The following is a 12,682-nucleotide window of genomic DNA, read 5'->3' on the forward strand; positions in this document are numbered from 1 at the left end:
TTTGCAGAGCCTGTGGAAATAAAGTCATACTAGCAACATTGAGACGTCTTCTGATTGAATGTGAAGCCTTGAAAAGAGGATGTGGTACTCAACTGCCTTTGTGCACAATTATGAGTACCTGAGAAGAGACGGCTTCTGGATATGTTGCCTAATGGGAAAGAATATTTCTCCGCTATTACATGAATGAGTTTTTAAGTGGAATACAGAAGTGGTGGCAGAAGTGGCAGCCAAAGTGGTCTGTCTTGGTGAATAATGGTGGCAGTCTCTCTACAGTCCTTATCTGTGAGAGGACTGCTGTGGACTTGCTTAAAAGTTCAGCATCTGTGCTGAGCATGGCACGCAAGTGGCGGCAGAAGGGGTCATTTAATCAGAAGTTTGTCTGTACTCTGGCCTTTTTCCCAACGCCGGCACGCTGCATAGTTTTAGTTTTGGAAAAGTTGATTCTAAGGCCTTTTGCAGCTTGTTAAAAATATCCAACTGGTTCTGCAGACCAACCAGGATTTTTGACAGCAAAACTGCATCATCCACAAACAACATTCGGCTCCATTTTCTATTACCCACATTTGGGATGTCCCTTGCAGCTTCTAAAAATCCAGGGACTACTCTGTTAACATATCATAAGGATAGCAAAGGCACTGCGACTCAATCCTGCCAAACCCCAACATCAAAAGATACTGGATTGGTTAACTCGCCAGACGGCCCCCAACGTATCTGTGTCGAATTGCCAGAATATGCAGATTTAATACCATAACCCAAGGATGATGGGATGCCTAGTTCCTCTAGCACATAACACAAAGAATCCCTCAGCACAGTATCAAAGGCTGACTGTAGATCGACAAATGCCAAATACAAGCATTGTGAATTGAGAAGCACGTTTTTCTGGCATAAGAAGTCAAGCCTCATAGCCTGATCTACCCGCTCTAAATCCAGTCCTCTAGACTGTGCAAAAGCACCCTGGAAAAAAGTGTTGCCAATGAATCAATCAGCGAAATCAGCCTATAGTTGCTCAGTGAATTCCGGATCGCTCCTATATAGTGGAATAATGGTTGCCTTCATCCAACTACTCGGAGGAGGTTGCTAGAAAAAAACACCATTAGAAACCATTAAAAAATGTTGTTAAAAAGGGTACCATAGCATAGGTTCACTTTTATAAAGATCAATGGGAATCCAGTCCGGGCCAAGGCCTTTCCCTTTTTCGCTTCAGACAGCACCTGGGCTATACCTAGGGCTGTAATCGAATTAACTCTACCTTCATTGGGGGGGAAGAAGGATAACAATGCCTGTCCAGTCACCTCCCTACTGGCCCGCACAGACACCCCCACAGCATATAAGGCAGTGAAATGGTCATGACAGGCATCGAAAAAGATGTTACTTACCACACCCGGCTGCTCTGGTTTGAGATATTTCTTCACCAGGTGCCAAAGCTCTTTAGAATGGTTTGAGCCGGCAACCCTACCAAGAACTGACCAAATCCTTTTGCCCTGTATTCTCTTCTTGTTAAAAAGCATGCATTTATAGTCATGCCTGAGTTTTTTAACCACACCCGTGGGAATAACCACCCTGCACTTAAGCGTGTTAACAAAAACAGTCTTGGCCTCCTGACATTCACGATCATATCAACCAACAGATTTGTGATTAAACGACCCTTAAGGGTGTCTTTCCATGGTGACAAACATGGAAAGTCTTTTTATCAATAGTCTGTAAAAATCAACATGTGATAAAGGAGAATATGTCTCTACATAAGCCCCGAATATTGGTAACAAAGCCTCGTAAATTCTGGCCTGAAAAACAGCTGTTGGTGATTGTTGCCATCAACAATAAATTTGGGCCTGTGAAGGGGTACTGACTTGTGAATCGACAGGCCTACGTTGGCCACTGATGTTGGAAGAGACCAAAAAGGAAACCATTAATGGATCATGGTCGCTCTCAGCTCTCTCTCAAACTTTAAAGGAGACCAGCCTATCCCAGTGGGTAGCAAGGGCAGGAATATAATCAATGTGACTTCCTTTGGTCTGTGTGCGAAAGGCAATATGTGCCGGATAATCTTCCAAAAACCTCCCATTGCAGGCTCTCAGACCACGTGCGTATAATAACAACTGAACCATGCCTGCTAAGGGGTAACAATGCATGCTCGAGGGTACTGACGGCCACGGGATACCACATAGTTCATCTGCATGGCAAGGTTCCACGTAGACTGGCTCGGTTCTTCCAACCCACAGTTAAAGTCACCCATCACAAATAGCTGTCAGTTAGGGGAAGCAGTGGTGGTCAGAGCGAGCTTGTTCAAAGCCAGCTCCAGGTGCTTAATGGCACTCCTGTTTTGCCTCAGGTATACATTTAAGTAAAAAACGGTTGGACCATTCCAGAAATTGCACACCACACAGAGAAGATCAGGTGAACCCACTTCCAAAACTTTACCTGTTGCCGTAATGCTTGGATGGATCCAAATCAATAACCCTCCCTTAGGGTGCCCCCTCAGGGATCTAACAGCAGGTGAGAAAAAGGCCAGGTAGTTAGGCATGTGAATCTGGGGAAGTGACCGCATCTCCTGCAAACAGATCACCCTATAGTTATTTATCAGGGATTGCCAATCAGGATCTAATACTTTACTGGCCAGCCCATTGATGCTCCACGATAGAACTGTAATCCCATCAACCCCACTCAGGGCCCTAGAGCCGTCCACTAAGAGCCCATGCAGGGCCGGCACTTCCTCCAACACTGGGCCAACAGTAGAGTTGACAAGTAATGCCCACTGAGGCTCAATAGCATTTACTAAACCCTTCATAGGATCCCCCCATAGACAGGGCTGGCATTAAAGTTCCAAGCAGAGGGGTCGCCCCATGCATTGATATGCAGTGTTTAAGGCACCTTGGGAAATGTCTACAGTGGGGGCCTTTAAAGCAACTTCCAGGGTTTCACGCAAGCAGTCCAAAGCAGCCCACTAGCTGTCAAGTTATGTACCTGGGCCCTTGCAGCTTGGGCCTCTGGGGATGAAAAATTGGGCAGAACCGCCCCTGAAGTGGACAAAAGCCAGGCATCATGCAAGTGACAGTTTTTCGTTTTTTTAAAAACTTTATTTAACAATTAGCTTGGCATCACAACAAAGAACAGCGTAACATTACATAGCGTAACAATATTTGTAACATGCTCAACTCATCTCAAACCCGTCAAAGGAGGAAAAACATCAGTTCAAACAGAGGGTCTGCACGCATTGCCGCTAGCTGGTAGCGGGAGGTGCCTAGGCGACGTGCCCATATCATTGTTAGGAAAGATTTCATATTGTAGGAAATGTTCCTTCCATGTGGTAACCCCCAAAATGTTTGCTGTTGTTTTACACCCTGATCTAGACTTTGCCAGAGAAGCGCAGCCTTCCGCCGCACTCCTCTGGGCTTTCGCTCCATTCTCACGGGGAAACTGACATGCCCTTAAGACAGTCAGTACCGGGAAACGTTGTTTTCCGTAGTTCTTTTCTCATGTTGCAGCTTTCGCGCAACATGGCACAAGAGGGCACTAGAAGCTAAGTTACTGCACTCTTGGGTCACTAGTCATTCTACAGGCCCTTGAAACTCTCGATGGATTTATAACAAACTGTGCAAGTATGTCACGGACGGGACTGGTGGCAGCCATCGTTTCTTTGTGTTTTGAACTCCCTTTTGCCCTGTTAACTGCACTTCTCGCGTTTGGCCAAAATGAGTGGCTTGGCTTCCAAAATGGCCAGACCACGAGGTTCTTTGTCCTGTCTGCTGACCGTCTTGCCCCTTCACCTTCCCCAGGTCAAGCCGACCGGGGCCATCCTTATTTGGGCATGTACTGTCCCACGAAACAGAGATGCTTTTGCAGGCTTCTACAGGCCTGTTGTGAGCCTCCAGGATGTGGGCTGGGATGTCTGGTCCCAATACAAATCCTGGGTGCCAGAGACTCTAGTGTGTCTTGAATGCCTGGGACCACCGTGGTCCGTGATAGGTCCACGTATGGTGTGAGTGTTTTGTGAGCAGATCTCCCATTGGGTCCTCTCCGTTTTGGCGCGAAGGGAACTCTGGATATGAGGAGGCTGGATACACCACTACCATGTCGATCTCCTGAGTCCTCACGAACGAAGGATAAAGGAGCCAAGTATCCTGCAACTAAGAAGCTGAGTCGAGGAATCGCTGGTGACCCGTTGAAGGTTTGGCACCCTGCACGGCTGTCGTCCTGTGAGACCCCTCTGCCTCTGATCATACGAGAAGGCCTGTACTGGTGCTTCAACCCTTTAGAATAGTGGGAACAACTATTTTCAGCCTCTTCACCAACTCCTGTAAGTAAGCCTTCGGAAGCGTCCCTGGACCATCCAGCGGACTGACCAGCCTACACAGGAACCTTGCTCTCTTACCGCCGTCTGGCTGCTGCTGAAATCCGAGTCCTCGACACTCTCACACGCTTCGTACACTTGGCGTTCCCAGGTCTGAAATGAGACGTGTACATTGGGTCTGGAATACAAGCGGCTGCCGAGTTGCCCTGCTGTGGTAACAAACTGTGCATGTTCGCTGCATTTGGGACACCCTCGACCCTAACTTCTGCTGCTGCGGAATCTACACGGTGCCGAGACGTCCCTCTGATCGCATCTAAACCTGCCAGCAAAGAAATTTAACCCGGAGAAGTCTGGGTCTGCCTGCATCTGGGACCGGTGAGTGTTCAGTACCCTGAACCGGTCTCCCTCCTGCAGGAGCCTGTGGCTTTCCCCCGCTGTTGAAAACAGCACCCCTTTCTCCGTACTCACGCCCTTCTTCTGTCCACAAGTGGAGGCCGCGCTTGAGTAGCGGAGGTCTGTTCGCCATCATTTGTTCACCTCTCTGAATTGCCTGATTTCCCCGAAGAGACACTCCTTGGCCCGTTGGCACCCACGTGTGCAGGTACTTTTGAGCACAAGGCTCCACTCTTCGTAGGGCTCGGACTTCCTTCTAGTTAGGTGGTCTCTGATGTTGAACTGGGCCTAACGATTACTTGCACTGCCTGTTTTCCTCCCATCCAGGTGGTCTGCATATTTCGTGCTTCTAACTCGTTAGACCCCTCGGTCTTTACCGTGATTCTTTACTATGGTCGATGTTACAAAGGCCTTGTAATAAATGTGTCTATATTTTTAATATAACACCTGCCTGGAGCAATTTGTAAGTGTCCTTGCTTTGTGTGCTCATTGCAGGCTTTCAGTCACCCTCACCCCTCTTGAGACCTAGTCTTGACCGCCGCCATCGCTACCCTGTTTGGTCTGGCTTGTCCAGAGGTTAGCCTGTTCCAAGAAACTAGGCTGGCCTTCTGAACCTCTGCTCCTCCAGGACAGAGTTCAGAAATCCATCTTAACAATCATCTCCAGATTCTGCCATCGTGGAGGAAAACATATTGTCGAAAGGGACCCCAAATGTCTTTTGGTCTAGATCTGCTTGGTTGTGATAGAATCCAACACTCTTCGGTATCCGAAGCCCACGCGAGGGCACAAAGCCACTGTTCATGTGTGGGGGTTTGGGCTGAAGCCATACCAAGAGGATGCAACGAGTTGCCAGGAGGAGCCCCAGACTAGCCAACCTCTTGAGACATCAGCTTAATGGTGGCAACTTGTAAAAGAGGCATGCTAGCGGGGAAGGAGAGATAATGCATTCCACCATATCTGACAAAGCCGTGCAAACTGAGAACCAAAACTGTGCGATTAGAGGACACGACCATATCATATGCATGTAGTCAGCATTTGCAAAATTACATCTAGGGCATGCATGCGAGTGTTCATGGGACATACGATGAAGCCTTATCGGTGTGTAATGGAACCTAGGTAACAGTTTACTTTGAATCAATTTGAAACGGGAATTGAATGAGATTGTACGTGAACGGGTACACATGTATTCCCAACACTGATTGGTCAGTTCCACATCCAAGTCTCTGGCCTAGGACTCTCTGAGTTTAGTAAATGAGTGGGATGCATGTGTTTGAAATGCAGAATATAATCTAGAGACCTTACCCCTCATGGAGGTGGGGTCAATGATTTCAGCCAATATTGGGTCATCCTCTGCAATGATGGGGAAGTCAAGAAGCCTAGCCTTCAGCACCCTCCTCAAACCTGCATAATGCAACCACCCCGACTGCCCACCCCGTAGTTGTCTAGGGAGTTCACTCCACTCAGTAAAGGCGCCCTGTTCAAACACATTCCGAATAGTCAAAAAACCCTCCGCCGCCCATCGCTCCACTATCTTGGGGCCTACCCGGGTGGAGTCAGGAAAGAAGTTCCAAAGGAGGAAATCCCCATGAAAGGGGTGCATATTCCCCGTTTGTTTCCATAACCTGTTTAAGGCCCGGACCGTTGCTCCCACCGGGTCCAGTGGTTCAAACCGAGCAATGCTGCTGGCAACACCAAAGCCCGGATATCCCCCTCATCCATAGCTAGACACTCCAACTTAACATGGGGGGGATGGTCTAGGGGAACAAACCAACATGATGCATATTGGGCTTGGGCAGCTATCCAGTACCCCTCAAAGTTGGTTGCACCAAAACCTCCTTTAGTCGTCGGGGTCGTTAAGGTCGAGAGTTTCAGGCGGATAGCTCAATATGTGGATGCACTCCTTGATTTAGTAAACAAATTAACTAAGTTATATAACTTTTAAATAGTTTAAAGGTGCGGGGGAGGATAAGTGGATCTGGCACAGGTCCACTGTTACAATAATGTAAAAGGAAAAAAGGAGGTCCAAAATTCTGGAACCCTCCCGTCCCCTGCACTCTATCAATAGACCGTTTATGTACCGGTTCAATAGTTATTTGTAGCAAGATAATGCTATTCAATGAATATCTCATGAATAAATGATTTTCAATAACGTTCTTTCCATAAAAGAAAGAGAACAAATATTTAATTACATTCTTTCACAATACTTTCATGGATCTAGAAAATTAGCGTTATGAAACAGAGGATTTTGTAGATGAAAGAACAATTAAAATGGCTGACACGTTTCGAGAATCCATTCTCTTCTTCCTGAGCCAATTTTAGAGCTGAAAAGCAAAAGTAGTTTCTTTTAACAATCATTATACCAAATTCAAAAGAATGTTACATGTAGATTATAATCCATTATGTCAGAAAAGTTTGACAATACAAGTGGTAGAACCATGCCCCTATACTCTTCAAGCAGTATCATCATCAAATAGACAGGTTCTTCATAACATTTCAACAGTGAGCGGTCGAAATAACTACAATTAAGCACATGCATATGGTCACATTCACCAAGACTCAGGTGCATAATTGCTGTATAAGTTATGGCAAATATTGTCTGAGTTATTTAAGGAAAATGTATACAATATGTGGACAGCCTCAGTGGAGCCGTATCCCCAGAAGTCGTGATAATGGTAAGTACAAGAGTAAAAATAGAAATACCTTGTTGGTATTGTGAATATGTTCTTTTTCTAGGCTGAATGTATTCGTCCCTTTAATGTCTTATCAGGGACTCACGGAACATTTCATCATCTTTTACAGGGATCTATAAATTTATGGTGGCAAGAAAAACAAAATGAGAACCCAGTTCCCTGAAGTATCCAGTGAGAAGAAAAAAAAGGTGAAACAATATCACTTGTTCCCTCTAGATGCACTCACCTTTGTATGGGGCTGAACTTTATAAGTGCTTGTTCGTTTTCAAGTATCCAATGTGTCTGTAATCTTGTAACCGTCATACAAATATTATGCGCGGGCACGGCGGGTGTGTGGATATTTCCAGGGGGGTGGATTCCAATAGATCTTGAGAGGTAGCAACCCCTAAAATGAGAGTAAGGGGTGAAGCCTAATTATAGGTTAAGTCAAAAGACAGCAAGTACATTTTACTGCCTGTCCTAAATAGCGGTCTAGATTTGTAAAAGAAGCATTTTTACCTACGGGAACATAGATCTGACGTTTCCGTGGTATCCGAAGATGCGCTATGGTGCGCGGAATCTTAATGCAAGACGCATTGTAAAATGATGAAAATAGAAAGTGAACTAGTCCTATAGGATACTCTGAGTAGAGAAGTGTCAGGGATGCCATTTTGGAGTGGAGTGCATCCCAAAGAAAAATAAATATAAATGTATAGATTAGTGAAGTGATAAAAGTGGACATTGTCCAACTGACGGTGGCTGATGATCCTTAAAGTGTATTTGTATACTCGGAATATTGACGAAATGTGGGAATTTATGCCACTTAAACTAATGTCTGTCTGTCTGATGCACGTTCGTGATTGCGATGGTGTAACATAAAAACAACGGAATATGAATTTAATGAGTACAATTTTCAAGGTATTTATTAAACATACGCGAGAAATTGAAATGTTATAAAGTTGTAACTCCATTTGTCCGGAGTGCATCAAAGCACGAGTGAAGTAGTTTCATGTAGCCGTCTTGTGTGGAAGTCTCCTTAACACGGCCTGAGTAATGATTGCCGTGAACATATGCATATGCTGGACCGCTAGTGGTCACACAAGTTGGTAGAAATCAGAGAATCAAGGTAAAAAGACGTTCCATGTCTTGAGTCAGGTAATATAGTGGGCCGGTAAGACATGGCCCGGACATATTCTAGGTTAACATGAGTTCCACCAAATGTTCAACATGGAATTATAAAGTGAATTATGAGGATTTCTTCTTAAATATTTATCCTAAAAGAAGAAGGGCTGAAAAAACAGTGCGGTGGGCCGGTAAGACAAGTCCCGCACTAAATGAATTTAACAATTGTTCCACCTCTATTTGCCCTGTCAGGGTGGTGTCATAGTTGTATCTGTATTCGACCATTTTACGTTGACTCAATGTCGTGTAATGTCAGTAAAGATACACATCACTTGTCTAGAAGAGTGTGGGGGTGGATTGTGTGTGAAAATAAGGGTGTTTAATAGTCTGCTATAAAAAGCACCTCAAAGAGAATTCCTCATTAAGTCCCTTAGGAGTACGGGTATCAAGAAGATGAACCCAATATTTTTCCCTGTGGGAGAGCATAGAATGAAAATCCCCTCCTCTGTAGGGTTTTTTTTACCAATTCCAGAATTTGAAATTTAATCTGGGCCACTGAATGGTTGTATTCTGCAAAACGTTTTGCTAGTATAGATTTGATATTCTTACACCTGATGTTGGACTTTGTTCATGAATTATATCTTTGACTTGTCTTGTGGTCTGTCCCACCTACAGTTTTCCACATGGGCACTTGATGGCGTATATCGCGCCTACCGAGATACATGTGGTGAAATCTCTGAGTCCATATTTCTTGCCTGTTTGTGGGTGTGTTACTGTTTCTCCCTTAATTACATTGTTGCAATTGGAGCAACACAAGCAAGGATAAGTGCCTTTTTTCCTTGTGCTCAACAGCAGCTGCCTGTCTTTAGGAATCTTTTCTGCTCTGACTAGCTTATCTCTAAGGTTAATGCCTCTCTTAAAGGCCATCATCAGTGGTTTTGGGAACAACATTTTAAGCAAGGGATCACTTTGTAGAGTGTTCCAGTGTTTATTGATAGCTCTGCCAATTTTAAAACTTTGTCTGGAATATTTAGATATATATAGTAGGTTGTCCTTTACCTTCTGTGTCAGTAGATGTCCTTTGCTTTTGTTCAATGATCGTGATTTAGCTTCCTCTAGTACTGAAGTGGGGTATCCTCTCTATCCAAACTTATCCAGTAATTTGGTACATTCTGTATCAAGACCTGCTGGGTCAGAGGTAATCCTTTTTAGCCTTAGGATTTGGCTGTAAGGTAGGCTCTCGCTCATGGATCTAGGGTGAAAACTTGTGAAATGTAGAAGGTTATTGACATCTGTTGGCTTGTGGTATACATTTGTGGTGATGACATTATCCTTGATTTCCAGCCAGACATCTAAGAAGTGGAGAGTAGGGGCTCCTATTTCCATGGTAAATTTGATACTTTGGTGTACCGTGTTTAAATAGTTAAAGAATGTTGTTAATTCCACTGGGGAGCCACACCATATTGCAAAAATGTCGTCAATGAAGCGTTTCCACATGATGATCTTGCTTGCCCATTCGGGTTTATCCAATACAAATGTTCGCTTAAATGTATACATAAATGTATTAGCATAGACTGGGGCCATTGCTGACCCCATAGATGTTCCTGTTGTCTGAAGGTAGAATTTACCTTGAAACCTAAAGTAATTGTTGTTAAGTATCAGGTTAAGTAGTTGCATTATAAATTGAGGATCACATCTTGTAGCTTGTGAGTCAAGTAGTAACCATTCTACTGCTTCCTTGCCTTCCCTATGAGGGATAGAGGTGTATAGGCTGCATACATCTAGGCTAAAGAGTATGCAGTCTGAGCTTAATGCTGAAATCTCAAAGATGCAAATAAGGAAATCCGTTGTGTATTTCAAATATGTTGGTATATCTTGAACAAGTGTGTCACCACTCGAAGCACCTCACCCAGCCCCCAGAGGAAAGTCCACCAAGGGATAATGGTAGGTATGCAAGGTTGGAGTGAGCCTGTGTAAACAGAGGAAAGGAGCACCAAATCGCAAGGCCCACGTACCCACATGCACCAATAAAGTCACAAAAGTGTAAGTCACAAAAGTGTACCTTGATGTTCCACTGAACATCCAGTCATATGGAGTGGATTGTAGTCTCCCACGTCAGAACCACATGTAAAGTATGCACTAGAAATGACACTGGCACCTGTTCAGGCAACCCATGGATTTTGTGTAGTTCATGGATCCATACTTATGGGTTCTGGAATGTACCCGGGGGTAGACCTACTCTGCCCAGTGCACCACTCCCCGTATACCTAAATGCAGAAACCTTGTGCGCCTGTAGTGAGCCTGTAAACGTCTCTGACAGAGCAAAATGAGGCACATTAACCAAATGCGTGGGTATAGCTGAATACAAAGCACTGGTCCACTCCCCACCAGTGAATTGCCAACTCTCAGCTTGCGTATGACAGGGTAGTGACTCCCCTCATGGGGCGCCAGATGCCAGAAATCCTCCCCAGGGCCAAAGTCCCCCAGCCAGCAGAGAGATCCACCAGCAGCACCCGCCCCCAGGTTCCAGGTGGCCAGCAGGAGTGCAAGGGGGCAGAGGGGGCCATGGGCACGCCAGCAGGTATCTCCAGCTCCCACCTGTAGCATAGGCAGGACCCACCACCGCACACCCCGCTAACGTCAGTCAGGCGGAGCTGCGAGACTGGTCACCAATGCCCCCTCCCAGGCCTCACCCACAGGTCGGCGTCAGTCGATCCCTTTAACAGGCCGCGAGCAGCACCGATGACCTGTTAACTCCGCGTAGCAGGCAGCGGAGGGGGCCAGAACCTCCACGAGCAGGAAAACAGCCAGCCGTGCCAGGATACGGCTGCCACAGCGAGGACCAGCACGCATGCCCTCTCCAGCCGGCCCACCGTGTCCCACTGCAGAGTGGACTGAGCCTGCAGCAGAGAGTCAGCGCGCGGCCAGTCCCACGGCGTCTTGACAGAGAGCCGTGGTCAGCCGTCTTCGTGCAGCCTTAGAGCACCCGAGGACAATAATAGGCCAGTATTCGCAGACCGCTCCCGTGCAGCTCTCAACGCAATCTCGGATAGTTTGACAGTGCCGTAATGCTGTGAGCAAAGATAAGGATGTTCCCAAAACAGAGCTCTCACACTATGCGGCCATCTTGATCCAGCGCCGCAAGTGACAGTTTTTGAAGATGCCATCAAAACAAACCATAATCCCCTTTGCAGCCAATGCTTTTTCACAATTACATAGACAGGTCCTCACATACGGGTTAATAAAACCAAACCTGACACTGCATCCACTACAAAACCTGCATTCCGACAGGATACGGCAAGTCGTAAAAATGCTACTTGCTCTGTCTTTAACCCCCACAATCTCTGAGAGTGCTTTAACAAGTGTACGTTTGTAAGCATTCTTACTCCCATGCGTTGCCCTCTATATGTACATATCAAGTTCATGGACCGCCACCCCACCAAAGGATCACCAGCACTGGTTAGAGAGAGGCCATGCACCGCACTAACAGTGTAATTGATCACAACAGGAGGTGCCAGGGAAACAACCAAGAGTGTTTGCAACCCTTGGCGGTCCACGCAACCTACCTAACGCACTTCTGCTGGAGCCGCACATTTCAACATGGAGCAGGGGAGAGGGTGGTAGTGTCAGAGTGCACACAATAATGGAGGAGAGTAAACGACACTCTCCCCCGAACCACCGAAGCCGAAGGAATCGACCCTCCACCCGTGGTTGGCACAGGCGCCTGACTTGAGAACACAGGACACCACGTGGCAGCCAATGGGGGGAAGAGGGGTTAGGGAGAGGTTGTGGATAGGTGTGGGGGAAGTTAGGAAAACCGGGTAGAGGTTAGGGAAATCTAAGTTGGATAGGAAAAGGGGAAGCACCAGGGGAAAACCCTCCTTAACTTCAACCTGCATACATATTAACCTGATTCTTACAGTAAACTGTACCTTACTGAACCAGCCCTACACAGACCTTAACACACCTTGATACGTGTGTACATGAAACAAACATACACATAGCAATAAGCATAATGAACACATAACAATGGAAAGCTTTCCATGGATGAAGAAACAGAACACATGGCCCCTAGGGCGCGTAGAAGAAACACCAAACACACATCACAAAATCATGCCTCTCTCATAATGGATAAACCTTGTGAAGTTTCTAAACTGATCACACCCTCTGTCCGATTGCAAATCACTGAATACACCTTTCCCCTTCTCCG

The sequence above is a fragment of the Ambystoma mexicanum genome, chromosome 2p (assembly GCF_040938575.1).
Source record: "Ambystoma mexicanum isolate Mex_15411 chromosome 2p, UKY_AmexF1_1, whole genome shotgun sequence".
In the NCBI taxonomy this organism is placed as follows: domain Eukaryota; kingdom Metazoa; phylum Chordata; class Amphibia; order Caudata; family Ambystomatidae; genus Ambystoma; species Ambystoma mexicanum.